At 34.4% G+C, this 12702-nt stretch overlaps 1 long non-coding RNA gene across 1 annotated transcript; it reads left to right on the top strand.

The window, feature by feature from the left end:
- Positions 1 to 9517: 9517 nt before the first annotated feature.
- Positions 9518 to 10474, top strand: LOC110281339 (uncharacterized). The gene is made up of 3 exons (XR_002376090.2): positions 9518 to 9753; positions 9883 to 9938; positions 10374 to 10474. It is a non-coding gene; the product is annotated as an uncharacterized LOC110281339 (long non-coding RNA).
- The last annotated feature ends 2228 nt before the right edge of the window (positions 10475 to 12702 follow it).

The raw sequence follows: 12702 nt of genomic DNA, 5'->3' as shown, positions 1-12702 counted from the left end.
CGCGCACAGGGAGAGAGAGGATGCGCGAAAGGGAGCCACCGCGGGGAAGCCATCGCCGCCAGCCACCGTCACTGAGCGTGGAGCCTCTGCCGTTCTCGTCACCGACCAGCTCGTCACGTCGCCGCCGTTGAACCCGTCCTCTGCCGTCGCCGTTGGAGCTGTGAACAGAGAAGAGGGAAAGGGATGAGTCATGAGGAAGCAACGCTGCCTTCCCATCGCCGCTGCTGCCACGGTGGTGGAAGAAGTGTCACCTCCGCCGTGGGAGGAATCCACCGTCTAAACTGCTACCAGAGGGGAACCACTGTTACTATGTTTACAGAGAAGACCAGCGCCGCGTGAATAAGGGAAAGAAGATGCCCTTCTGCCTCTGCTCCTGGGTTTTGGAATCTGACAAAGCGCCACTGCCGCTGTTGAAGTTGATGTCGCACTGGCTCCATTTTGAACCGTGAGAATCGCTACTGTTTTGGTGAGCTTGCCTTGTTTCTGGTTCTTCCTAGTTCTTCCAATTCAATTTTACTTTGAAGCTGTCACTGAAACTGTTGTGCTTAATTAAGTGGCTGTTATAAGTTACGTTGTTGCTACCGGAGGAGCTGGGTCTCTACGTTTTTGACCACCGGATGTGGCGTGGGTGTTGCTGGAAACACCATCAGAGTTGCTGCTACTCGGTGTAGTCATTCTTCCCTTGTCGTGGTAAGCATGTTCACTTCGGAAAGCCCTTTTAGTCAGTATTCTGTTATGTGTGATTAAAGACTCTGAGGTTCGGTAACATAGGTTCGAGTTCTGATTGCTGTCGTTCTGGTCACCAGATGTAGCATGGTTGTTGCCGGAACCTCTGCCGGAGCTACCAATGCTTGATTCAGCCGCTCTTTCTTAGTTTCAGTAAGTATTTCGGTTTCGAAAGCCCTGCGTTAGTGTTCTATTCCGTGTAATAAAGTGTTTGTGATGTTAATGATTTTAGGAGTTAGAATCTGGTTTACTTTTGTCGTTGGGGCTATTTCTACTTTTGAGAAAGCGAGCAGAGCTGAGATTTTGATTATCGGTGATTTCGGATCGAGACGAAAGGAGTTGGTTAACGAGTTTGGGTTGTGATTTCAACGTATCAAGGTAGGAAACTTTTTATACAAACTGATTTATTTTAAAGTGGAAATTGTTATAAATAGATATGCTGTGCGAAATGTAATTCTAGTGATTATGTGAGTCTTATGAATTGTCTGATTTTATCTTGAATGAATATGGTTGCCTGTTTGAAACAATGTCTGATTTTGATAAATTGGAGATTTTGAATTGGTTGATTTAAATGATTTTTGATAATTTGAAAGTTAAGTTTTTGTTTTATTGGAAACTGATTTAGTCTAGAACCTATTGGAAAGAGTTGATGATTGGTTTTGTTGGGACCCAGAAACGGTGGCAAAGTCCAAGTTTTAGGGGAGATGCTGCCGAAATTTTTATAAAATCTGAGACTTCATTTGAAACGAGTTTTTAAAGAAAGAATGAATTATGCCTTGAATTATTTTATGGACATATGAAATAGATTTGAACTCTTTTTATCAGGAAAATTGTTATATTTAGAATGTAAACTATTTTAGAGAAGAATTAGGTTTTAAAGTCAATCTAAAGATGAAAATACTTATGTTTTGGAAGTTGATTAAATACGCAAATTTGAAGGAGTTTTAATGGATTTAAAATAAACCGGGTTCTCAATTAATCTATTTCACTTTACGATATTTTAGGAAGAGCTTGAAGTATTTTTCTGAAACTTTGATTTATTAAAATTGAAACATTTTTCGGGCATTTGGTAATAGATTTAAGTATGAAACTGAAATTGGTTTTCGGTTTAAAAAATGATTTGATTTTGGCTTAAGCTTGGTTGGTTTTGAAATTGGTTCGGGATAATTGGAAACATGATTTGGTTTTTGGTTTAAACTCTATTCTATTTATTCAAATCAAGAAGTTAAAGTTTCGGAGATTTTCAAGGAATTTAAGAAACGAGTTAGGTTATTCTCCCCTGAAGTCTTGAGATTCTGCTGAGGAATTTTACGACCAAATCTTGGTTTAGAAACGAATGATTTTGAGTCTTTCGAAAGGTGATTTTGAATTTGGCATGGTTTTGAGATTGGTTGGAAGTGTTGGAAAGATGTGAAAAGTGGCTCCGTTTTAAAGAGTGATTCTTTGCAAGATGTGATTTAAATACGGTTGTTATTTAAAAGTAAATGGGCCAAGAACAATTTTGAAGTAAGATATTGAGTCTGATTGATGTGTTGGAAATGTTTTTCTAAAAAACCACTGGACTACTGTTTTATATTGAGATTATGAGATGTTATGCGCCCGGCAGGGGCCGAGGTTGGATCCTACTTGTCGAGGTAGCGGTGGCGGCGTAAGGGCGGTGGTTCGTCCCGCTTGCGCTTAGATGTGAGGTCGGTGGCAATAGATCCCGCTCGCATCCCTTCGGATCATCAGAGCGTACAGGCGCAAAACCTTGGATAGTGATCCGAGCACTATATCTCGGGGGTTCCCACACCAAGGGCAACATCTCCATGGAGATATGTTGGGTTGGCAGTTGAACCGATAATGTGATATCACAGCCAGTAGGACAGACATTCATCATTTGCATTTATGTGACATTGTTTGGGTGTGCATATTGTAATTGGTTTGCTTATGTGAATATTTAGGTTAATTGCTAACTGCTATAATTGTTGTAATTGCTATTGATTGTGTTTGAACTACATTATTTGTGATTGTGTTTGATTGGTTGGTTTGTGATGAATTGGTTGATGATTGAGTTGTTTGGGTTAGGGGCCATGTTGGATTGGATGGGCTTGAGGCCGTGATTGGTATATTGAGTTCTAGCTTTGTGTAAAGTATGTGACCAGTTCAGTATAGACTTAATGAACCTATGTTTAGAACGGGAAGGTCATTTATACCGCATAGGTAACTGCTTTCATAGTTGTGGTCTAGAAAAATATGAAAAATTAAACTCTTACAACATAGACTTAGTGGAACCTATGTTGGGACATGGTGGTCTTTCATACTGTTTAGGAAAAACCTTTCAGATTTTACAAGAAAGTAAAAAGGTTTTGTTTTAAATCATTTGAGAAATTTACCAAGTCTTCAAAAAGGAATTTTCTGGATTTCGAATGTGTACCCAAGGTTTTTGGAAAGACTCAGAAGACGAGCAATAATCACTGCACTCTAAGAACAGTTTTTATTTTACGTATCTTGTTATAGGAATTTCTGTAATCCTATAGTGAGAACAAGCGAGGACGACGTTCTCACTCCCCTACAGGTTATTCTTTTTCAGGATATATGGATGACGGAGCTTCAGAAGAGTTATGCTTATTTTCTGTTCATTCGGTATCTTTGTATTATCTTAGTTATTATTTTTTCCTCACCTTTATCTTTATTAAATTTGTAAGAGGGATAGGTAATTATGATATGTATGTTTGTAAACTAGTGTTATGTATATATATCCTATGGTATTATATCTGGTTTGTATGTACATGTATGTTTATGTTTTCAACAAAAAGTGTTTATGAAGGGTTATGCATTTTAGTATTATACCTGGTTTGTATGTACATGTATGTTTATGTTTTTAACGAAAAAGTGTTTAGGAAGGGTTATGCGGTTTTACGTTTTAAACAGGCTCATACTTTAGTAATTAATATTAGAAGAGGAATCATAATACTCGAGCTATTAGAGTGGCGCATCCGGAAGCGTGACACTTTGATAGTTAGGATGTTACACAGTTGCCCATGAATGTCTCTTTTTATACATATCTATGACCCAATTCTAGTTTTCTACACCAAATTTCTCAACCATTTCAAACCACTTTTGACGAAATACATCAATTTCAAAGTCGTCTAGCATACACTTTTTAAACATGGAGGTAAACTGGGACTTGCCAATGTTATTTGTTGAATTGCGAATCAGATGCCATGCACATAATCTATGATGTGCATTAGGAAACACTTTCTCAATGGCAAACTTCATTGATAGATCACCATCCGTGATAACCGAAACAGGTGCTTTCCCGTTCATTACCACCTTCAATTGTTGTAGCAACCACCTATATATGTGTTTTTCCTCATCGCAAATTAAAGTAGCAGCAAAGATAATTGCTTGATTGTGATGATTGACACCAGAAAATATCACCAATGGACACATATATTTATTCCTCTTATAGGTAGCATCAAAAGCTAGCAAATCGCCAAATAATGAGTAATCTGCACTACTGAGACCATCGTACCAGAATAAATTGCGCAAAGTACCATCGGCATCCATGTGATGATTAAAAAGGGTCATTTGTTGCTTGATCTTCTAGATACTTCAAAGCTGCATATACATCACCGGGTAACTGGCGCCTCTGCTTTGCTAATTTATTGTACATGTCCCTTTGCGTGAAAGAGAGATACTCGTAGCCACCTGCCTGATTTGCTAGTACCTGATATATCTGCCCAACACTAATCCAACCCTTTTTCATGTTAATCATGTGGCCGATATCAGCCTCGGACATGAATCTATGCCCACGAAGCAATCCAGTCAAACGAGGATCTAAAAGCGGATGATTGTGTTCATAAGAAAAATAAGAAATAAACCAACGACCACTAGGTGCATCTAGACGAATCTCCATCATTGCACTGCAGCCATACCTTGTCTCGGGAGTAGGTTTTCTCTTAAAGTTTCCAATGCCATGATTATTTTGCAGTCTAAATCCTTCACGATGACATACAAAATTCTTCAACTTAAGTACGCCCGCACGACTCTTCCTAGTTCTGTTCTTCTGAGCACTAAAGCCTCTTGTCCTTGCATATCTATTGTAGAACTCAAATGCAATGTCGACATCAGAAAAGTGAAAATGACATACTTCTTCGTCCCTGATGTTCCAAAATTCAATCATCCCAATGTCTTCGAGTGAGTCAATCTTATACCCTCCATCGAAGCCGTGATAATCGAACATTGGTTTCACATTTGTGTCGTCCTCATCCATATAGTCCACGTCAACTTCCTCTTCCATATCTTTCTCCTGCTCATCCTGAGCATATGATATATGCTCGCTACTAACCTCTTCATGAGAAAATTCCTGACCTATTACTTCCTGAACACCAATACACAATTCAAAATGAAACTTAAGTTTGTATATAAATTGCCCAGTATGATAAGAACAAATATTTTTAAAATAGAGACCAAATAGTAACGATAGAAGTAAAACCATTGAACTTGATATCGTCCGCACACCGAGTACCAGCCATCACAAATCATAATCTTTTAAAATTAAAAACAATCCAACAGTGTCAATCTTAGGAATCATGGAATTGGACACGAGTTTCATATTTTGTATTAAGGGGGAAAATGAAGAAGCGTGAATCCAAAATCTAATGGTGGAACTAGAAGAGTAAAAACAGAAACACAAAAACAAAGTAAAGGCTTTTATACACTAAAATTTTTATTTTTGGGGGAGAGGGACATCCCCCTCAAAGTATATACTAACCTCTAACCCTGAGTCCGGTTCAAAATAAATTTTTTTTGACAAAAAATTGATCAAAAATTAAAAAAAAAGGCTATCAAAATTAATTAACTAATCAAATTTGTATAATTTTTTAATAACTAACCGATTTAAAATAATAAATAAACAATCAATTTTTTTAAAATTATACATTTTATATATAAATATATTATTTTATTATACCTAAATTGACTTTCAATTGAACTTTTTAACTTCTACTTATCGAATTTTTATAACCTTACCGATAAGACATTACATGTGAGTATGTATCTTAGCATAATGCTGCCTCAGTAAAATTCCAAAAAACTCAAGAATTAAACCTCGAATCTTCAGCAAATCAAACTCTAAGTTTTATCTCAAAAAAATGTATTGGGATTTTTCCGTCAGCTTTATTTACTATAACAGAAGCTTAAAATACATCGTACAACAAAATCCAGTCACTGCTACTTTAGCTACACAATTACATCACAAATTCACAATTAATAAAAAAGAAAAATCTAGTAGCTACACAGATCAAATGAGTATATCTAACTTGGTCAAATTTCATCCATAAATGCTTAAACTTTTCGTTTGTTCACATTACACATTCAGCAGAAGCAGTAGACGGGTATTGACATAAAAGGCAATATAATATTGTATATAATATGCCAATGCCAGCTATGGATGCAGTGGGTGCAAAGGACAAAAAAAAATAATGAGTATATATCCTCTGATCCCATGTCACAAATTCCTCGCCGGTCGCCGCCACTGAAGAACACATTGTTTCCCCTTTGAGAACCCCGCAAAGTTTGCTTACGCGTGCTTATTGGTCTTTAGACATTTATCTTTATATGTATATAAATAATATATTGAATATTTACTTCTATTCTTTTATGAGGTTGGTATGGACCCTTTAATATTGGACTTTTATGCATTTATTGCCAGTGAAAAGCCTTCACTAAGTGAAAATTAACAAATGAGAACTTAGCATAAGCATCATAGTAAAATATATAATGAGAAAAGGAATGGGAAGTAGATAGTAATCAAACATAACAAAGTCATATATGGAAATTTACAGTGTTCAACAAATTTATAAACAGTTAACAATTCAACCAGAAATATTAAAGTAAAGATAAAGAATATTAAACATAAAAATCACAAAAAGTTAGGGTGAAAGCTAGCTTCATACAAAATATGTTAATAAAGTTACATAAAAATCTAATCACATGCATTATCATAAAAAAATGCTCTTTTTGTTTAGCACAAGCACATACGTATCTCTAGTTAAGATATGTATCAGATATATCAAGCAAATAAAAAATATTATGAAAAGTAGTTGAGTTCTTAATTACAATGAATACAATTTAATTTTAGATGTCTACACTGCATTGAAGGAAAGCTATTTTTCGATTCAACCCACACTTTCATAATACAGTATTTAGATACTAACAACTTGAACTCAACTATTAACCACTTGAAGAAATTATTCAAATACCAATTTAGGATACAATATTCAGTAAGCAAATAACAAAACATTAAAAAATCACACAATTTGAATAATAGCCCATGGTTTTGATGGATAATAATGAAAATTTGGTGCTGAATTTCATAGAATTGTCACTTCCTAAATGCATATCTTATCAAAATTCATGCTGCAGGATTCATTCTATACAATAAGCACCAAAAGAAATTAATGGCATAGATCCAATAAATTACTATGGAAAGCCAGATTACAAGCTTACCACCTAAGGCGTCCTTCTATGACCACCTAGCACCTTTACTCAACTTTCAATTTCACAATCAATTATCTTTACTGTGTGGTCACCTCTGTGCATGGCAAACAAACAAATTCAATCACAACAGAAATCTTAAATTCAATTTGATAAAGCTTTAATTTCAACAGTCTTAATTTTTTTTAGAGCAGCAATTGATATAAGATTCAACAGAGTCATAAGGGTGCAATTGATATATACAAAACAACACTTAAACACCAAACTTCAATTATAAATTAGATACTGAAATCATAAAAGTACTTCAAGTGTTGCTACATACACAGTTCCTTTTAAGTGCAGTTCCTAGGCATCAACAGCATTACTCATGAGCTTTTCAAAAAATTTTTGTAAATAGAATTTTGTCATTCACGAATAGATTAAATCCACAGCATAATTAAGTCAAAGTAGAACACCTATTTGATATTTAAAAGATTAGAACCCTTATAAATTAGCTCCAAAAGCTATTATATTCTCATATGTTATCTGAATGATCAATATACTAACAAGAAATGATAACAGCACATCACAAGAAATAAATTGATATAGAACTTCCATGAAATTACTAGAAAAAATTTAAGAATAAAGAGCACAAATAAAAGAAGCATAGCAGGAGAAACCTAATAAAAAACGGGAACAATATACTACAACTAAGTTAATTGGAACATCAAGTTCATATTTAATTAAATTCAAATCATATATACGGGTTGCGTTGCGAAGATGAGGGGACGAAAGAGACGACAGAGGGAGAGGAAGAAAAGGGATTCATGAATTGAAAAGGCATAATGATTAACTAACCTCCAAGCGTTGAGGCAGTGTCTTGCACGGCGGGGGCAGGTTGCGTAGCGACAGCGGCGAGGATATGCTGAACGAGATTTGCAGCAGAGGAAGAGAATGAGAAAAAGATAGAAATTAAAATTTGATGAAAAACTTAGCAGACCTTCTCTTCTCTAAATGCTTCTAATTTGAAATAAAAAAGAAAAGGGAAAAAGTTAAAAAACCAAAACTTTGAGAGATCAAAATCTAATTAGCAATTTAAAAAAAAAGGGATATATTTTGTAATTATTTTGATAATGGTTAATGATACTTCTTCAAAAAAATAGGAGTAAAGAATCCATGGCCCTTTTTAGTATGTATCTGTGATCCCTCATTTGATAAAGATGGATTTATTAGTGTGTCAATATTTAAGTTAAACAAATAGAATTTTTTGACAAAAACAAAACAAAATGTTCACCTTAAAAATAATAATAATCCTAAAAATAAGAAAAAACTACGAATAATATGTAATTAGGTTATGTTCAAAATCTACATTTCATTAGGTACACTCAGAACATAAATTCAAATTCAATTTTCAAATTAAATGGATAAATAATATATTCCAATTCGTTTAGTCTCAAAATAAATCCAAATTCTAAATTTCATTATGTGTAATCCAAAATACATTCGAATACAAAATTTAACTAACTAAATATGAAAATACCTTTCAATAGTTACAATGTTAAAATAAGTTCATCATCTACTTTTCCTTAGCTATAAGCCGAATGTAATATCATATTAGTTATTTCAGTTATTTTAATGTAAAAAAACCTTAAAAGCTATGCTTGGAAGATAAATTCATATTGCAAAACTTCATTTCCTATACTCCAAAACATTAAATTAACTAAAAATTTCAACTGGCAGGACATGAAATTAAATTTCAATAGTTGTACTCTTAAAACAACTTTTACTCCTAAATGAAATATTCATACATCAAAAATAGTTTTTGCATTTTAAATTATAAGTATACACATTTAATTCTTACAATTTATGAAATAATTCAATTTGCACAATCGGCCGATTTTGTTTCAATAACTAAAACAACAAATACTCCTAAACTGTCATACCATGTATTAGGTCATAATGTAACTAATTACTAATTTTTAATAAGAAAAGTATAAATAGACAATAAAAATATTAAATAATATAAACAATAGTTATATTGAATGTTTAATTTATTAGGTGTATGGATAGTTATTCTAGGGGTGGGCAAAAAAACCGGATCCAAACCATTTTAAAAAATCCAAACCAAACCATTTAAAAAAAACCAATTTTAAAACAAAAAAAATCCAAACCAAATTATATTTATTTTATAGTTTGATTTTTGATCCAATCCATTTAAATGATTTTAAACCGGATCTAAATCCATATCCAAATTAAAATCCAGATCTAAAAAAATCCTAATTTTGATTTTTGAGTCTTCTCCTCTTCGACAAATCCTCTTCAACGAAACCAAATCCACTCTCCGACAAATCCACCGTCAACATTTCTTCTTCTTTGCCTCTCGTCGGAGCTCGCCGGTGGTTCGTCGGCCTCTACCTCTTCGAGTCTTCAGTCTTCACTTTGATTCGAGACTCTGTCTCTCTGCCTCGAGTCCTCAACCTCCCATTCGCGACTCTGTCTTCTCTCTTTTTCGGTTCTCTTCTTCTTTCGTTGGTGGCTCACCGGAGCTCATGCTCATCAATTGAGGTAAGCCTCCTCCTTGCCCTTGTTCTGAGTTCTGAGTTTTATCTGGGTTTTTTCTATTTTGTTGATTTGTTTTGTTTTGTTCCTTCATGAGTATACTGACTTCTTCACTTCAATGGATTGAATGTGTAGATTTTAAAATCTCTCAGTATTGAACATTTGAACTCTCCATTTCAATGGATCCTGCTGTAAGTTTCTTCTTCACTGTGGTTCACTTTTTGTTGAAAAATATCTAATTAAACTAAGTAGTAGTTGAATCCTTGATGAACTGATAAGATTTAGGATCAAAGTCATCAATTCATAAAGTAATCATTTTCTTTTTTTTTAAAAAAAGGGGGATTATTTATTTACTTGTAGAATTTTCTATTGGTCTATCTGCATTCTGCCATTTATGTAGCTTAATCTCTGCTAAGAAAAATCTAATTTTGAAGTTTTTATTTATCACATATTTTAAGCGAATTCAACACTCAACTAGTTTGCTAAGCCACATTCAAGTTAATAGGTGCACAGTGTTTCCATGGGAAGTATTTCTGTTTCTGGCTTGAACAATATTATCATACATGGTCCACATTTGTTGAAACTTCCAGTAGTAACTATTGTTTCAACCTTTGTTTAAAATGCAGGTGATGTTCCTTGTGAAAATTCACTGTTAAGACAAGTGTCAAGTCTCCTGAGAAGATTGCCTGCTATTGAATCTGGAAAATTTCAAGATGATTTCTTAATGATGAGTAGATTACTTTATCAAATTTGGACTAGGGAGCATGCATTATGTATAGAATAGTAATATTGTAATAAGCAGTGATAAACCCAATTTTGCCGGATATATTTTTTGCCTGAGAGCGTCATATAATGTTTGGTCACTAAAATATGCATGTGCTTTGGTCTGCCATAAGAGAAAGGAAGTTGGGTTTATATTATGATGATTAATCAATTCTCTCATGCTAGTTGTGCCAATTTATTTGTTGAAAGAGGTAGAGTTAAGGCACCATTGCAATTACATGAGGACTCTTGGTCTTAGAGGACATGGAAATTTTAGAATATTGCCATATAATGATGTTAAAGTTGTTTATAAGTAAGGATAGGGGTAAGGTTTCATATGGTTGTGGGCTCAATATCATGATTAATTTGCAGGGATGAATGATGAATTTGAACAATGCTGCATAAGAGGGATAGTAAGAACACTTCAAATGATGAATTTTTGTGTTCTTCTTTGGCAGGTTTTGTTTACATGTTGTAGATCTTGATCCATCATCTGTTACATCTGGTGGCTGGCTGGAAGATACTTCATTGGTGAAAAAATATACAATATCTGAAGAAGCCTATAATAAGCGTGAAGGTGTGATCCACCTTGCCCACTCCCTTATTCTTCTTCTTTTAACTCTTTTCTAGAATGCAAAGTGTGCATATACAAACAAGTATATGAATTTAATGAAATTTTAGGATTTGTATTATCTTTATTCTTTGTATGACTATAATAGTGGTGTACATTTTGCAAAGAATCTGATTTATCACGATTTTGCCATGCATATTGATGCTGTTAGATTTCACTTCATTGGGGATGTTGGAACACTAGGTAGTTCTGTTGTGAATCACAACTTATAATAACACAGATATAAACCCAAATATGTTCTTACTAGAAAGTTTAGCCATTGCCCAGAATATGTAATAATTCCAACTAGTGTCTTGCCAAGGGCAATTATGGGGATACTATGTTGAGTTGATCTTGAATGATGGCATGGGGAGAATACAAGTGACACGAACATTTTTTAAAGCTGTTTTGTATTTTACCACACATTTGACATCACATTTCACCTTTTCTTTGATTTTCCCGACAAATTCCACTGTGGTCTCTATTGTTCATTGGTGGTTGAATTTCATTGTATTCTGTGTCTATTTCCTCCTTTTCTATTTTTTAGAAAACCTTTATAGAATGAATTCTTTGCACAGATACTATTGACGGTATTGCTCCTTAAATCCTTCTTTAAAGATCTTTCTTTTTTGTATTTCTTTGATTTCCTCTTTTAATTTTATGAAGCTAGTGCCTATTGCCATGTATTGAGAATTTTTTTAATCAAGTGAAAATAAGCCAAGTTTAGGGGGAACTCTTTCCGACCAGAATGCTTCCATTGCAGGAAGATGGATTTTGGATGCTGATTTGGTTGTAAATAAAGTGGTATGATATGCAAGGATGAAGAAATGACATTAATCTTTTGAGAAAACTCATGATACTTGATGACAAGTCATCTTAGCCTAGTTTTACTAGTCTCTTTCTTTTGTTTTTAATTGAATTATGCACTTTCTTGAGGCTTAAGCAAGCTAATTTAGGTAGATTTTCATGCTTCCTTTGATTGAATCAACCATAGATAAATTAATGCAAATTCATGAGGTTTGATGCCATAATTGGTGCATATTAGGATAGAATGAACATCTCATGATTTTGAGCATAGCTTTGATGTGTTTGGTTAATTTATGATAGGTGAAGAAAGCTTGGAGAAAAGTGGAAGTAAGAAGGAATGGCTAGAAGCAAAGAGGAGACAATGAAACAAGTGAAATTGAACCAAGAAACATAAAGTTGGAGTTGAAGTTAGCCCTCAAACTTTGGCACAAACTTTTGGTGCAAAGTTAGCCTCAAAGTTAGCCCCCTAACTTGAAGGCTAACATGAGAATTGAAAAATTCACCCAGGGCTAGCCAACGTTTGCGCCAACGTTAGCCCCCTAACTTTGGCACCAACGTTGGCATCAGTCAAATGGGCTATCTGATATGAAAAGTTTGAGCTCAAGTTAGACCCCTAACGTTGGCTCAAACTTTTACTCCAACTTCTACAAAAATCCAATCCGGTTCAATTGGTTCACTTGGGTTCCTCTCCAAACTCCAAGAGCAATCAACCAAGGCCTCTTTCAACCCAAATCCACCAAGAGCAAAGGCCCAACTCAAGGCTTGAAGATCATTTG

The sequence above is a fragment of the Arachis duranensis genome, chromosome 5 (assembly GCF_000817695.3).
Source record: "Arachis duranensis cultivar V14167 chromosome 5, aradu.V14167.gnm2.J7QH, whole genome shotgun sequence".
NCBI lineage: Eukaryota > Viridiplantae > Streptophyta > Magnoliopsida > Fabales > Fabaceae > Arachis > Arachis duranensis.
This window is presented reverse-complemented; position numbering and strand designations above follow the sequence as displayed.